Here is a 16,365-nt window from a genome sequence, read left to right on the forward strand (position 1 = left end):
GTATTTAATGGGCGCGTACGCTGGGCATACGTAAGTGTACGTTGCACATATGCTGCCGAGTCCTGATCCAGCACACGACCTAGTACGTCGGGCGTATGTCTGGTACGCGTAGCGTACTAGGCCTCGTCTTTGGGCTTTGTGGTTTAGGCCATTTTTAGGCTATTGAGGGTTGTGGGCCTTGTTGGACCACTAGCCTTTCTGACTTTGGGCCATTGTTAGGCTTTGGGCCTTTCTGGATTTGGGCCCATAATGGGTTTTGGTCATCATTTAGGATTTTGGGCCATATTAGGATTTTGGAGCCATTAGATTGGGGCTCAGTTATTGGGCGCAAGTAAGGAAGGGGTAAAATGGTCTTTTACCCTAGGATCTGGAAAAATGAAATAAATTCCTAGTTATAGTATGGCCTAATTATTAATTGGGGTTTTATTTGATTAATTAGAACAGAGAATTTTTGGATCAGCAGGCCGAGCATTTATCTGATTTTCAGTAGTTGTGAGTCTCCTCATTATGCTTGGTGGTCGAAGGCACCAATGATGGCCCATGATTTATTATGATTAGGATGCTAGTTGTCTGTCTGACTCTTAGATGAATAATATGTGATATGTATACCAGGCAGGGTCAGATACCAGGAGGGGCTTGATGAGTGTATTGTATGCTATTTATCTTAGTGATTCTTGCATGTATTTTATGTATCTGTATGCATGTCGGGCGGGGCCTGATGATTGTGATGGGGCTGGGCCATCTCATGTTACTGACAAATTTATTCCGAGCAGGGCCCGGTGGTTGTTGGGCATGGCCCATTGTATGTTTGAGATGTATGGTATGAGGTATTTTAGGGAACTCACTAAGCATCGTGCTTACGATTTTCAGTTTATGCTTCAGGTACTTCCGGATTGAAGGGGGAAGAGCTCTGGATGATCACATCGCACACACCACGACTATCATTTATTTGACTCTAATGTATTGAGATGATTGATTGATATACTATGATTTTCTTTTATGGTTTAGGAAAACGTTTTGGATGATCGTTTTATTATTATCAAAATGAAATTTTAGGTCTTAAATTTTGGGACGTTACAAGTTGGTATCAGAGCCTTGGTTTGAGGGATCAGACACACTCTCGGGTGTGTCTGAACTCAAACTGAGGATTTTGTCAATTTTCATAAAAGGAGTGTTTTATAAGAAGAGTTTTCTAACAAAAGAAAGAGGTGTGGTACATGCAATCGACCAAACTCAAGTAAGTTTTCCCAAAATACCCTTACATGTTTTATGTGTTACATTGAATTGTGAATATGTGAATCACATGCTAGATTAGGGCTAAGGATCTACTCAGGATTGTACGATAGAATACTTGGAGGGATGTATTTGTATGCCTGCTTTATGAGCTTGTAGACTTGCATGCTAGTAGTAATCAGTTAGTGATAGGATGTCCTGATTAGGTAATGCTTGATTCCGATTACTTGATGCTCGAATGCTGCTTGCTTTATGCTTTTAGGAGTTCCCATTAACATCAACTAACTAGTGAGCGAATATGCTAAGTTACATATTATTGAGACTAGCTAATTTTAGAAGGTTAGGTTTTAACTCTATTACACAACTCTTGTTTGAGTCCAGCCGTTGTAGTGTGAGACCTTTCATTCGAAGAATCAAGGGGAGTTCTTTTTGCAGCTGATGGTGGAGAGTGGTGAGGTGGTTGCCCTAGGAAGACCTAGGAGGAGATTCAGTGATGAGAGTCTTGTCATATTGAGAATTTTTGGTTTTATAAGGAATTGACTTGGAGGACTCAGGGTGATCAATGAGGAAAGTACGAATATATGGGGAAGGTAGTATATGTCACACCCCTAAACCTAAATGGCGGAAACATTTGGGGGTGGGTGACTTCACGTAGTACCATAACAATTGAATATTGTAAAGAAAGTAACACAACCACCATAAATATAATAAAAACTTACATTGTTGCGTGTATTACAAGTTTCAAAAGAATATTACAAATATGATGATTCAAAATGTTTTAATAATAGACGCCTTAGCGTTCCTTCTCCAAAAGTTGATGGTTACATGTATTACTGATTCCCTGAGAAAATACAAGTAGTTTCGAAAAACTGTCAACAATTAAGTTGGTGAGTTCATAATGCGTTTTTGGTAATGAAATTTGTATTTCCTTTAGTAAAAGAATAACCGAACGTGTTTTCCAGAAAATCCAACATTTTCCACATATAGTTTAAAAAGTGTCAAAGGCTGACGTGTAATAGTATTTTTCGTGCTAAAATGGTGAAAGTGTAGCTATATCCAAATAACGTATTTACTGAATGCATTCAAGAGTCTCGTAAATCAAACTTATTTTAATACTTTCGTGTGAGTTTTATAACCATGCTATTGACCCAGACTGCCTGCAACAACGTTCTTCAGGCGTTGTAGTGTTATGACGTTTGTCACCCTAGACCTGCCGGTCTAACTGTAGCTAACAGTTTAGGTGCGGGATTGTCAATTCTGTATAGATCTATACACAAGTATCACGCTCTCCCTCCAAGAGATTATGGTTTATAATACAGGACTTGAAATGCGTACTTGTGAGTACGTTGAATTTGAATGTCTCACAACTCTTAGTATTAATAGATTTACGAAAAAGAAAGTCTTTATTTCATGTAGATGAAAATATTTCATTTTCACAATGTTACGTAAAGATGTAATGAATAATTGGCAAACTATACCTATTATAGTTTTCCCGAAGTGTGTTCCATTTGATGATAAAAACTCAACGTAATACTAACTTTGCATGTAAAGTATAATGTTGATTTCGAGTAACAATAATATAGAAGTTGTATTTAAATCTATGCAAAGCGATATGTTTTCTTGTATTGCACTTGTATTTCCCCCCTAAAACATGAAAAGACGTGAAAAGTAGGGGTATGAACTCACTTGTTTGGTTTGGAGAGAGTGAGACTAGAATCGAGCAGAACTTCAACTGCGGAAAGTTGCGTCTTCGAACTTCTCGGGGATCTCGGTAGCGTAGAACCTTCGTTGGGGCTTGGGTATGGAACCGAGGGTGTCGGGATGTCCTCTGGAGCTCACAAGTGAGTGAAAGTGAGAGAGAGTTTGAGAAAAGTGTGCCAAAACCCGGAGCCCATGCCCTCTATTTATAGGGTTGAAAGTGGGAGTACGTTAGGCGTAATATCGGAGTACGCTGGGCGTACGCGTTACGCTGGGCGTACTTCGGTTACGCTGGGCGTTCATATGCGTCATGGCTTACGACTTGAGTCTAGCTAAACGTAGAGTCTGCTAGTCGATGGGACTCAACACTGCACCTGAGTACGCTGGACATACTCTTAATTTACGTTGGGCGTAATTCGGGTTTCAAACTTCTAAATTCCATAACTTTCGCGTACGGGCTCCGTTTTTCGCGTTCTTTATATCCACGCGTAGGTGAGACTATACTATACGACTTTCATTTAGACTCTGTCGGCTAGCTTTGACTTTATTTTTAATATTATGTTTTTAGTAGGCCGGGACTGCTAAAGTTCATTAAAAATTCATAACTTCTTTATCTGACGTCTGTTTTTGTCTGTCTTTTTACCCTCTTACTCCTGTTGTGGAGACCTTAAATTCTCGTTTAGGTTGTGTTAGCTAAAAAACGATCGATCTTTAATTCGAGTTTTTAGCTCTCTACTGCTGTTACGAAACTTAGAAAATTCGTAACTTCTTCATACGAGGTCCAATTTGGCCGATCCTTTTATGCACGTTCACGGTTTAATGTAGTCTATGACTTTTTTTTAGATACCTAAGGCTAAAATGAATTTTATTGGAATTTTACTTTTTACGTTTAATAATGTTTTACTGGGTGTGTCGTGGATTTTCGATTGGTCATAACTCATTCTTTACAACTCGGATTTGAGTGTTCTTTATGTTTTTGGAAACCTTGGCACGATATCTAGCACTTTATGCATACTAATTAAGATTTTTGAACACTTCATTTTTGACGCTAATTTCGTTGATTTCAAATAGTTCGTTATATTTGACTTTGTGAACATTACATTGATTTGAAAAATATCGGATTGTCACAGTATAGGCCCATACTATCGGAAGCAGAGGATCCGTAATCGAGTCAAGGAAAGCGGCGATGATACCAAAAAGCTTGTAGAGTATGGGATATCTTGATGTGTGTGTGTGTGTATATATATATATATATATATATATATATATATATATATATATATATATATATATATATATATATATATATGTGTGTGTGTGTGTGTGTGTGTGTGTGTGTGTGTTCTGATGGTTTGAATGGTCTATTTTTGGTATGGTGGTCACTTGAGGAGGATTTGGTAGTGGTTTTGGTGTCAGTGAGGTTGAGGGTCCGGGCTCTGGGTTCGGGCATTTGGATGATTAGATACGAGAGTTCATTTCATCAGAGATTACCCACAACATTCTAGAGCAGACTCCTATGCTCTTTGGTACGATCAAGGAGGGTATCATGAAGATTCTAGATGATTGCATGGGTGCTTTTCGTTCTGAGATGGTGGCGATGATGGGAGATCACACTTTGACTTTTCGTGAGTTCCGGGCATATGGAGCCCCGAAGTTCTTTATGATGGGTTTTATACAAACAATCCTATGTGTGCATGCAACCCTAAAATTTGGATATATGTTTTCACTATTAGACATACAACAAATGAACACAAAAGAAAACCCTATCATGCATCTAAAATTTCGAAATACACAAACAAAAGATTAGAATACATACCTTTGTTACGTTTCTATATAGTAATAACAACTAGTTCCTTGAATTTCCTTTGCTCTTGAGAACAAGTACCACAAATGTAGTAGCTCTAATGGCTCACAAACACACTAGGTGAAAGGTTGAATATGAGAGAAAGGATAGAGATTGGCTTGCTCCAGAAACCGGAACTCTTAGGGTTTCTCCAAGGGTTGGCCGAAAATCCAATGCTTAGGGGATCTATTTATACTTGAGGCTAGTTAGGGTTTCAGGGTGGAAACCCTAATTCCTTAACTTAAGGCCTAAGCAAGTCCATGGACCTCCTACCCTTTAGCCTTGGAGGAAAATTGCTAGATCCTTATAGGGATTTTCGAACCTTGCTTAATAAGGTTGTCCATTGGCCCAAAGCCTCAACTATCAAATAAATACAAAACATCCCCTATACTTTTAATCAGTTTCTTTAATCCCAAAATTAATTCTAAATTAATTTCTGATTAAATAATAATTAATAATATGATTTCTAATTAACATATTATTCTTATAATATATTAATAAATCATATTTATGCCCCAATTTATTATTCTTAACTATAAATCAACCTCTCTCCTTAACAGTCGTCCTGTCTAGTCACCATTGTGAAGGTAACCAAAAAGGACCATGCTACTATCGGGTCAAGTACATCCCAATTATAGTTATGGGCTTAGACACCTAACCCAAAAATCTCCCACTTGGATAAGTCTAATAACTATAAATGCTAATTTAACTTCAAGATCCGATTAGCAATCGTATCTCTCAATAGCCGCTGTCGAACTCTAACCTAGTCAATGACACGTCCTATAGATAATAGATCATACAGTCCTCTGTTCTTCAAGATATCATGTGGACAAAGACATGGAATGGATTCATACTAATTGTCTAACTGTTTGATTCCCGATTTTTGATTAGTTTGACATAAAACTGAATTGAACACATCAATTTAGTCCTGACCGCCACCCCGACACATACGTCAACCCAAAATCATCGAGGGGCCCAAGATATTGTTTTTAATCCTCTTAGGATAAAAGGAACAGATAAACTTTGACTTATATGCTTGTACTATTTACTCATTAAATCATACACAACAACACATTTTATAACATCAAGTTATTAATGTGTTTACGCATTATCAATGCACAACCAACTCGTAAACAACAACTCCTATATCTCGGTTTGAAAACTATACAATATTATCGTCTCACAATAACTTATGATAAATTCCATGAAGTGGTTCATGTGAGTGTGGGTTTAATCCAATACTCAAATCTTATTTCAGGAGCACTCATGAACGTTGCATCACACTTTTTCTATGTCTAAACGCTTAGACAATCTACACGCCAATTCATGATAGTCTCGCCTCAATACCTACTTCCAAAGTATGATCGACTGTGGATAGTTTGAATAATATTATTATTCTGGAAGTCAAAACATGCAAAAGTGAAACAATAATAAACAATTGGCACAAGATAGTAAGATTACTAATAAATAAAACTCCTTTATTTAATCATCAAATGTCAATTACATTTTATATATTACAAATTTCTAAATAGCTATCTAATCACTAAAACTAATATCATCATTCAACCCAATACTTCTAGCATGCTGCAAGTGCTTAACCCTACTCAATCCCTTCGTAAGTGGATCTGCTGGGTTATCCTCTGACGATACCCTCTTCACTACGAGGAGTCCCTCTTCTACTCGATGTCTAATGGTTTGATATTTTCTGTCGGTATGCATGGATCTGCCATGATCCCTTGGTTCCTTGGTTAAGGTGATCGTACCCTCGTTATCACAGAAAATCTCCATAGGCTCCTTTATGGCAGGTACAACTCCAGGGTCTCCAATGAAGTGAAGGGTTTTGAGCATCCTAACAACCTTAAGGCGCACATACAACCCTGAATGCTTTGGATCTATGCTTTCTCTAATTATACATGCAAAATGATTTTCCAAAGCATTTCCCTAACTAGCGTACAAACATGGGTACTAGTATAACAAAATATAGTTAGAAAACATACCTTTTCTTGTAGCTTGATTTCTTGGACCTTTAAGAGCCTAGCACCCCAAATGTGATGCCTCAAATGCTTCACACAACACCACCAACAATGGAAGACTTGAGAGAGGATTACTTGCTTCAAAAATTCGGCTAGCACTCTTCTAAGCTCACTTAGGTGCCGATTTTGGTAGCATTAGGGTCTCTTATATAGTGTGGCAAAACTAGGGTTACACCATGTAAACCCTAATGTGCATGAACTTCCATATTCCTCATGCTTCATGGGTTTAAACCTCCATGGATCATTCATAGGTTGTCACATTGGTTTAGCCCAACATAAGGAATCATGGATCATTGGCCCACACCATAAGAATGAATTATTTACCAAATCAACCCCTTATATTTAATTAGTCTCTTTTGATCACAAAATTAATTCCAAACTAATTCTTGATCAATACTAATTAAATAATATGATTTCATATTAATATATTAGAACTTATAATATATTAATAAATCATGTATATCCTCTTCTCAAAAGTCCATCCTTACAAATTGTTCCGGTGCCATGCAACCCAAATAGACCATGCTACTCTCGGGTTAAGTATATACCAATTATAGTTATGGGCTTAGACACTAAATCCAACAGTCTCCCACTTGGATAAGTCTAATAACTATAGCTACAAATACGACTTAAAACACCGACAAGCAATCGTAGCTCTTAAAAGCCTATGTCGAATTGAGACGCTCCATTTTAGATAATTAATCATATAATCCTCTATTCTTAAGATATCAGCCAGAAAAATACATGGTACAACGTCATACTTATTGTCTAGCAGTTTGTTTCACGATCTCCGATTTGTTTAACATAGAACTTAATCGAACACTTCAATTTAGTTCTGACCAATCCCCAAAACATAAGTCAAAACAAAATCATCGAGGGGCCCAAGATGTCGCTTTCAATCCTCCAAGGACTAAAAGGAACAGATAAACTTCGACTCATATGTTTGTACTAACTACTCATCAAATTGTATACAATAGCACGTTTTATAGCATCAAGTTACTGAAGCAATTTCATACTATCAATGCACAACCAACTCATAGTCAAAAACTCATATCTATTGGTTTGAAGACTTATATGATATTATCTTCTCATGATCACTTGAGATAAATTCCATGAAGTGATACAAGTGAGCATGGGTTTAATCCAATACTCAGACCTTATGAGCACTCATGAATGTTGTAGCAAACTTTGCTATGTCTAATACAATTCAGACAAATCTACAAACCAAATTCATGACAGTCTTGATTCAATACCTACTTCCAATGTATGATCGACTATGGATAGTATGAATAATATAATTATTCTGGAAGTCAAAACATGCAAAGTGAAACAATAGTAAATGATTGACATAAGACAGTACCATACTAGTAAATAAAAATCACCTTTTATTTAAGCATCAAATGTCAATTACATTTCAACTATTACAAGTTTCGAAAGCTATCTAATCATTAAAACTAATATCGTCCTTCAGCCTGATGCGCCTCACATGCTGTAAGTGCTTAACCCTACTCGGTCCCTTCATGAGGGGATCAGTCGGGTTCTCGTCAGACAATACCCTCTTTGCCATGAGGAGTCCTTCTTCTATTTGATGTCTAATGAAGTGGTATTTTCTGTTGATGTGCCTGCATCTGCCATGATCCATTGGTTCCTTCGCTAAGGCAACTGCACTCTCGCGTTCACAGAAAATCTCCATAGGCTCCTTTATAGCTGGTACAACTCCAAGGTCTCCGATGAAGTTCTTCAGCCATATTGCCTCCTTTTCCGCCTCGCTTGCTGCTTTGTACTCTGATTCGCAAGTTGAATCAGCTATTGTCTCCTTCTTGGAACTTTTACAAGTTATTGCTCCTCCATTCAGGGTAAAGATCCAGCCTGACTGAGAGCGGAAATTATCCTTATCGGTCTAAAAGCTGGCGTCGCTATACCCCACCACTCTCAAGTCATCAGTCCTACCGAGGGTAAGGAGCTAGTCCTTAGTCCTTCGCAGGTACTTAAGAATGTTCTTTACCGCAATCCAGTGAGCCTTGCCCGGATTCCCTTGATATCTGCTAACCATGCTCAAGGCAAAGGCCACATCAGGGCGAGTACAAGTCATATCATACATGATCGAGCCAACAGCGGAAGCATATGGTATTCAACTCATCTCAGCTATCTCAACCTTTGTACTCGGACTCTGAGATTTACTTAGTTTGGCATTGCTTTGCATCGGTAAGTCACCTATCTTGGAATCCTGCATGCTGAATCTTTTCAACAACTTATCCAAGTAGGTACTTTGACGAAGTCCAATTAGTCTCTTACTCCTGTCTCTTAATATCCTTATCCCAATAATATAGGCAGCTTCTCCGAGGTCCTTCATAGTGAAACACTTCCCAAGCCAGGACTTAACCTCCAGCAAGTTTGGGATGTCATTTCCTATGAGTAGTATGTCATCCACATACAATATCAGAAAGATAACTATGCTCCCACTTGCTTTGACATATACACATGACTCATCCTCGCTTCTCGAAAAGCCAAACTCTTTGACTTTCTCATCGAAACAAAGATTCCATTAGCGAGATTCTTGTTTCAATCCATAAATGGATTTCTCAAGCTTACACACTCTATTAGGGTACTTTGCATCGACAAAACCCTCTAGCTGACTCATGTAAACATCCTCAACAAACTTTCCATTAAAGAAAGTAGTTTTGACATCCATTTGCCATATTTCATAATCATGAAATGCAAATATGGCTAGCATAACCCAAATAGACTTAATCATCGTTACTGGTGAGAAGGTCTCATCATAGTCAACTCACGGAGTTTGAGTAAAACCCTTCGTAACAAGTCACGCCTTATAAGTGTGTACTTTCCCATCCATGTCGGTCTTCTTCTTGAAGATCCATTTGCACCCGACTGTCTTACGATTCGGTACATTGTCAACCAAGTTCCAAACTTGATTGTATTACATGGACAGAATCTCACTGTCCATCGCCTCTTTCCATTTAGCAAACTCGGGGCCTGCCATGGCTTCCTTGTAGTTGTTAGGTTCATCTAGATTTACCAGTGTGCTATCACTGATAAATGCATCACCCTCTGCAATAATATGGAAACCATAAAACTCAGGTGGAACTCTAACTCTACTGGAACGCCTCAGAGGTACAAACTCGTCAATCGGCTCAACATGAGTTTCTTCCTCAGGTTGATCGCTTGTGTTTGAGGTTCTTTCACTGCTTGACTCTTGAAATTCTTCAAGGTCAATTTTCCTCCCACTGTCTCCTTGGCCTATGAGCTATCTCTCGTGAAAGACTCCTCTCCTCGCAACGAAGACAACATTGTCACGCAGTCTGTAGAAAAGATAACCAAAGGATTTCTGTGGGTAGCAAATGAAAATACATTGCTCACCACGAGGTTCGAGCTTGTCGTGAGTCTCGTGTCTCACGAATGCCTCGCAACCCCAAACCTTGATGTGGTCTAATGTGGGAACCTTCCCAATCTACATCTCGTGAGGTGTTTTGGTAACCTTCTTGGTAGGGACTAGATTAAGGATATGAGCGACAGTCTCTAAGGCATACCCATAAAATGAGATAGGTAATGAAGCTCGACTCATCATGGAACGAACCATGTCCAACAAGGTTCGATTGCGCCTCTTAGCCACACCATTAAGCTGTGGTGTCCTAGGTGGTGTCAACTGTGAAACAATTCCACATTACTTAAGATACTCAAGGAAATCGATACTAAGATACTCACTACCCCGATCGGATCGGGGCATCTTTATCTTCCTGCCCAGCTGATTCTCCACTTCCTGTTTAATCTCTTTGAATTTTTTATAGGTTTCTGACATATGCTTGGTTAAGTAGACATAGCCATATCTATTGTAATCATCAGTAAAAGTCACATAGAAGCGGTTAGCATCCCTTGTGACGGTTCTGAAGGGCCCACACACATCGGTGTGTATGAGATCCAACAAACCTTCAACCCTCTCATAAGTACCAGTGAAGGGTGATTTAGTTATCTTTTTGCAAGCAAACAAGATTCTCAAGTGTCATTCGACCTTAAGTTGAATGACTCCAAAACATAAGCCTTTTGGAGTTGGCCTATGCGCTCCATGCTGACATGTCCAAGACGACAATGCCACAAGCATGCATTATCCAATTCATTGGAAGAATCGATATGCAACACATTACTTCCTAAGTTGTCTACAACATTCACAGTTTCATATACACCATTACAAGGTAATGCTTTAAAATAAAATACACCATTGTAAAAAGCGTTAATAGCACCAATTTTATTATCAAATGAAAAACTATAGCCTTGTTTGTACAAACCATGGAAGGAAATAATATTTCTCGCCATTTCAGACGAGTAGAAACAACTATTCAAATCTATTTCTAACCCACTACTAAGCAATAAAGAGTAAACTCCAATATTGGTGACAGGTGAAACCTTCCTATCCCCCATGATCAATTTTATCTTCCCGTGCTCCACATCCTTACTTGTTTTTAGGCCCTGCACATCAGAACAAATGTGAAATCCACAACCTGTGTAAAGAACCCAAGAGTTAGAATGTGATCAGTTTTTAGATAAAATAGTATAAATACTTTCGTGGGTGGGTTTAACCTTCCCATCCTTGACATCCTGCAAGTATTTGGGGAAGCTTCGCTTCCAGTGCCCTTTCTCGTAACAGTAGAAACACTCAGCTTCCTTAGGAATGGAAGAGGGAGCACATGAACCAGCCTTGGTCCTACTTGAAGAGGATCCATCAAGAGACATTCCCTTGCGGCTCTTTGAGGGAGCCTTCCTCTTCTTCCCTATCCCTTGTCCAATTGCCAGAACAGGGGCAGTTGCGGTAGGATTAGAAACAACATTTTTACCTTTGAGACCACTTTCAACAGTCATCAAAATCCCTTGAAGTTTGCTAAGTCTGACCTCCTCCTTGTTCATATGATAGGTCATGCGGAACTGATCATAACATGGAGGTAAGGAGTGTATAATGATATCTATAGCCAGCTCCTCAGGGAAGTTCACATTCAACTTTAGCAACCGGTCCACAAACCTTTGCATTTTATGCAAGTGGCTCGTGATGGGTTTACCATCCTTCATCAGGGTTCTTATCATGGAAGAGATGATTTCATACCACTCTTGACGAGCACTCTTAATGGTATCTTTCCATCAGGTCCTGGTGCATCTTAAAAGGGTAGAAGTCCTCATAGGACTTTTGGAGTTCAACTGTCATGGTGGCCAACATGATACAAGACACCTTAGTGGCATCCTTCTCATGAGTCCTAAACTCAGCGATCTCCTCAGGAGTAGCACAAGACTCATCAATTTCCATAAGCTCCTTGTCTAGGACATATTCCTAGTCCTCATAGCGAGTGACCATCCTGATGTTCCTCATCCAGTCATTGAAGTTGGACCCATCAAAGATGACTCTCCCATAAAGGTTCATGAGAGAGAAGGAGCCAGTAGGGTTTGAGCCAAAAGCAGTGTTGGAAGACATCTGAAAAGAAAGAAAGAAAAAGTTTAGATTAGATGAAGAGTCCTTAATATAACACCCAAATGAAATATTAAGGCTAGGACCCAACACAATATCTTACAAATTGGAAGAGGGATGCCGTAATCCAACTTGCAAAATATTTGAAGGTAGGTAAATGACAATTTACCAATTTCCACCATGAAAAATGAAATTGATTATTAAGTTTTAATTGGATTGAAAATCCTAGATCCTTTGAGATTCATTGAACAATTCAATGACATGTTTAGATCTCGATTATGCCCTTCAGGTTTGTGACTGGGATACCGAGGATCACAAACAAGGTGTGAATAACTTTGCAAAATGTGCTTGGTACTCTCGATGTTATTTATCACCCAATCAATGTACCGGTTAACCACACACGCTCCATTGATCTTATGATAAACATCAAGCCACCCTTTGCCACCCTTCCTAGTCCAAGTTAATGTGTCGGTTAACCACACACACTCCATTAACAACTTGGCATGGTGCAAAGTGCAATTTTCATGGATTAGCATCAATTTCACATTTTCCTAAAGAAACTAAGATTAAGAATTTAATAAAACATTTAGATACTTTATTATTGTCATTATACTTTTAATGAGAATTATAGTCCTATCCTATCCGTTTAGCTAACGACCCTCCACCAGTCAAGTAAGCGGTGGGTGAGAGTGGACACCCATTAAACATCCATTTTATAGGCAGTAACCTTATACCCCCTTATATATCGTCTTCGTGAACAAGGCCTACTAACGATAAGACTGACTTGCTCTTATATATATATATATATATATATATATATATATATATATATATATATATATATATATATAATTAAACTTATAATACTATAAAGTATAAGGGTTGAATTTTAAACTTTAAAATTCTAGGGTTTGGAATTAATGTATCTTAAATGTGACTTTACAAATTCCAAAACTTGAGGACAAGTTTTGAAACTATTCAAAACTTTTCATTTTCTATAACTTATGAGTTTTAATGGCTTTTATGAAAATACTTTTGGAGTTCCATAACTTGAGAACAAGTTATGGATTCCATTAAAAGACATGCATTTAGATCAACAATTAAACTAACAAGAAATGTCAAATAATATCTATGATCTAGCAAAACTCATAAGCAAAGATAATTCACATCAACAATTTTCAAGAAATCATATAAACTAATATAAATTTTGAAACTTTAAAAATTATCTTCTAATTGGATAAGCATGATCATTACCCTATTGAAAAACAGGTTTCAATGGTTCAAAACCAGTTTGGGGCAATGGTCATAATCCAATTTCTGGCCAAAAGTTGAAAATCTGCCCCCAGGAGCACCAACTCGGCGACTACATGAACTGGACTCGTCGAGTTGGTCATTTAACAAAGGGACTTGGCGAGTCACCCAGTGGACTCGGCGAGTTCACTAGGCAGAAGGCAGAAATTCAATTTTTTACACTTTGAAAATCAATATAACATCAAGTATAATAGAAAACAAGTCTAGGCTCTGATACCACTGAAGGGTTTTGAGCATCCTAACAACCTTAAGGTGCACGTACAACCCTAAATGCTTTGGATCTATGTTTTCTCTAATTATACATGCAAAATGATTTTCCAAAGCATTTCCCTAACTAGCATACAAACATGGGTACTAGTATAACAAAATATAGTTTAAACACATTCCTTTTCTTGTACCTTGATTCCTTGGGCCTTTAAGAGCCTAGCACCCCAAATGTAACGCCTCAAATGCTTAACACAACACCACCAACAATGGTGGACTTGAGAGAGGATTACTCGCTTCAAAAATTTGGCTAGCACTCTTCTAAGCTCACTTAGGTGCCGATTTTGGTAGCCATAGAGTCTCTTATATAGTGTGGCAAAACTAGGGTTACACCATGTAAACCTTAATGTGCATGACCTTCCATATTCCTCATGCTCCATGGGTTTAAACCTCCATGGATCATCCATGGGTTGTCACATGGGTTTAACCTAACATAAGGAATCATGGATCATTGGCCCACACCATAAGAATGAATGATTTACCAAATCAACCCCTTATATTTAATTAGTCCCTTTTGTTCACAAAATTAATTCCAAATTAATTCTTGATCAATACTAATTAAATAATATGATTTCATATTAATATATTAGAACTTATAATATATTAATAAATTATGTATATCCACTTCTTAAAAGTCCAACCTTATAAATTGTTCCGGTGCCATGCAACCCACATGGACCATGCTACTCTCGGGTCAAGTATATACCAATTATAGTTATGGGCTTAGATACTAAATCCAACATGAAGTTCTTTAGCCATATTGCCTCATTTGATGCTTCGCTCGCTGCTATATACTCTGATTCGCATGTTCAATCAACTATGGTCTCCTTCTTGGAACTTTTCCAAGTCACTGCTCCTTCATTCAAGAAAACTACCCAGCCCGACTAAGAGCAGAAATTATCTCGGTTTGTCTGAAAACTGGCATCACTATACCCTATCACTCTCAAGTCATCGCTCCCACCGAGGGTAAGGACCCAGTCCTTAGTCCTTCGTAGGTACTTAAGAATGTTCTTTACTACTATCCAGTGAGCTCTACCAGGATTCCCTTGATATCGACTAACCATGCTCAAAGCAAAAGCCACATCAGGGCAAGTACATGTCATGGCATACATAATTGAGCCAATTGCGGAAGCATATGATACTTGACTCATTTATGCCATTTTGGCATTAGTACTCGGACTTTGAGTCTTACTCATTTTGGTATTGCTCTGGATAGGCAATTCTCATTTCCTGGAATTCTCAATATTGAAACGTTTCATCACTTTGTCCAAGTAGGTACTTTGACTAAGTCCTATTAGTCTTTTACTCCTATTTCTCAATATCCTTATCCCGAGAATATAAGCAGACTCTCCGAGTTCCTTCACAACGAAACACTTCCCAAGCCAGGACTTAACCTCCTGTAAAGTTGAGACATCATTTCCTATGAGTAGTATGTCATCCACATACAATACCAAGAAGCTAACTATACTCCCACTAGCTTTGACATATACGCAGGACTCATCCTCGCTTCTTGAAAAACCAAACTCTTTGACTTTCTCATCGAAACAAAGATTCCATCTACGAGACGCTTGCTTCAATCCATAAATGGATTTCTCAAGCTTACACACTCTATTATGGTACTTTGCATCTACAAAACCCTCTGTCCGACTCATGTAAACATCCTCAACCAACTTCCCATTTAGGAAATCGGTTTTGACATCCATCTGCCGTATTTCATAATCATGAAATGCAGCTATGGCTAGCATAACCCTTATAGACTTGATCTTCGCTACAGGTGAGAAGGTCTCGTCATAGTCAACTCCAGGAGTTTGAGTAAATCTCTTCGCAACCAATCGTGCCTTATAAGTGTGTACTTTCTCATCCATGTCGGTCTTCTTCTTGAAGATCCATTTGCACCGGACCATCTTACGACTTGGTACATTGTCAACCAGGTTCTAATCTTGATTGTCATACATGGACTGAATCTCGCTGTCCATCACCTCTTTCCAGTTTGTAGACTCTTGGCCTGCCATGGATTCCTTGTAGTTGTTAGGTTCATCCAAATTTATTAGTGTACTATCACTAATGAACGTATAACCTTTAGTAGTAATATGGAAACCGTAGAACTCAGGTGGAATGCTAACTCTACTGGAACGTCTTAGTGGTAAGGACTCGTCAATTGGTTCAACATGAGTTTCCTCCTCGGGTTGAGCGCTTGTGTTTGATGTTCCTTCATCACTTGATTTTTGAAGCTCTTCAAGATCAATTTGCCTCCCACTGTCCTCTTGGCATATGAGTTCTCTCTCTTGAAAAACCCCTCTCCTCGTAACGAATACAACATTGTCACTCGGTTTATAGAAGAGATATACAAATGACTTATGTGGGTAGCCGATGAAAATACAACTCTCACTACGAGGTTCGAGCTTGTCATGAGTCTCTCGTCTTACGCAAGCCTCGTAACCACAACCTTGATATGTGCTAACAAGGGAACCTTCCCTGTCCACATCTCGTGAGGTGTTTTGGCAACCTTCTTAGTG

The sequence above is a fragment of the Lactuca sativa genome, chromosome 9 (genome assembly GCF_002870075.4).
Source record: "Lactuca sativa cultivar Salinas chromosome 9, Lsat_Salinas_v11, whole genome shotgun sequence".
Taxonomy (NCBI): domain Eukaryota; kingdom Viridiplantae; phylum Streptophyta; class Magnoliopsida; order Asterales; family Asteraceae; genus Lactuca; species Lactuca sativa.